Source organism: Mus caroli, chromosome 8 (assembly GCF_900094665.2).
Source record: "Mus caroli chromosome 8, CAROLI_EIJ_v1.1, whole genome shotgun sequence".
NCBI classification, from domain to species: domain Eukaryota; kingdom Metazoa; phylum Chordata; class Mammalia; order Rodentia; family Muridae; genus Mus; species Mus caroli.
The window spans coordinates 92,961,286-92,962,952 of NC_034577.1; the positions used below are offsets into that span (position 1 = coordinate 92,961,286).

The window sequence follows — 1,667 nt, forward strand, 5'->3', positions numbered from 1 at the left end:
GGAAGAATACCTGGGGAGAGATTGGAAGGAAAGAGGAGAAAAAACAAAAGAAAAAGATCAATCAGTGGAGGTTTCTAGAAGAAGGAGCCTATACCCATCACTAGATGAGTTTAAGGAGCCAGCTCTTAGTAGCTGTGAATCAGATGAAGAACTTAGCCCCTCTGAGGAAACAGACTTGGAGGAGGAAGCAGCTCATTATGAGAGAGAAAAGTACCATCCAGATAAAATGGGAGCTAATCAGTCAAGAAAAAAGCCAAAAGCGGCTGGCAAAGGCCAGCTTGCTGCTCAGCCTCCAGGCAGTTGGCTTCAAGGTCATAGTGCACCTCCGCCCTATGTGGAGCCCCCGCCCTGCGTAGTGCGTCAGCCCTGCACAGAGAGGCAATGGGCAGAGAGGCAATGCGCAGACTCCTTAATTCCAAAGGAGGAACAAAGGAAAATACAACAGGCATTTCCGATCTTTGAAGGAGCTGAGGGTGGGCGTGTCCACGCTCCAGTAGAGTATATACAGATTAAAGAGCTTGCCTAGTCGGTCCATAACTATGGAGTCAGTGCTAATTTCACTATAGCACAAGTCGAAAGGCTTGTGAATCACGCTATGACTCCTGGTGATTGGCAGACTGTAGTAAAAGCTGAAACCCCCAGTATGGGAATGTATCTTGAGTGGAAAGCCTTGTGGCAGGACTCCTGCCAGACACAAGCAAGGGCCAATGCCACCATGGAAGGGGATCAAAGAAAGTGGACTTTTGAATTACTTACAGGTCAGGGACAACACACTACTAACCAGACAAATTATCATTGGGGAGCATATGCTCAGATCTCAGCTGCCGCTGTTAAGGCGTGGAAAGCACTACCTAAGAAGGGAGAGGCAAGTGGGCATTTGACCAAGATTACTCAAGGTGCACAGGAGTCCTTCTCAGATTTTGTGGCCAGAATGACAGAGGCAGCAGGGCGTATTTTTGGAGATTCGGAGCAAGCTGCGCCTCTGGTAGAAGAGCTCATTCATGAGCAAGCCACACAGGAGTGCCGAGCGGCCATAGCCCCAAGAAAGAAGAAAGGCTTACAAGACTGGCTTAGGGTTTGTCGGGAGCTCAGGGGACCTCTCACCAATGCAGGNTTAGCGGCTGCCATCCTCCAATCCCAAAAAACGCTCCATAGGCAGAAATGATCGGAGAACATGTTTTAACTGCAGGAAGCCTGGGCATCTTAAGAAAGACTGCAGAGCTCCAGATAAAAAGGGGGGGGGGCCCTCACTCTTTGCTCTAAGTGTGGCAAGGGCTATCATAGAGCCGACCAGTGTAGCTCTGTGAGGGATATAAAGGGCAGACTCCTTCCCCCACCTGATAACCAATCAGCTGATGTGTCAAAAAACGGGCCATCAGGCCCTCGGTCCCAGGGCCCTCAAAGATATGGGAACNGGTTTGTCAGGACCCAGGAAGCAGTCAGAGAGGCGACCCAGGAAGACCCACAAGGGTGGACCTGCGTGATGCCTCCGACTTCCTACTAATGCCTCAAATGAGTATTCAGCTGGTGCCGGTGGAGCCTATGCCATCCTTGTCCCCTGGAACCATGGGACTTATTCTCGGCCGGGGTTCACTCACCTTGCAGGGCTTAGTAGTCCACCCTGGAGTTATGGATTGTCAACATTCCCCTGAAATACAGGTCCTGTG

The 1,667-nt window shown here is 50.6% G+C and overlaps 1 pseudogene; it reads left to right on the forward strand.

Moving 5' to 3' along the window:
* LOC110300894 overlaps positions 1–1,661 on the forward strand; it is a 12,811-nt pseudogene extending 11,150 nt beyond the window's left edge.
* The last annotated feature ends 6 nt before the right edge of the window (positions 1,662–1,667 follow it).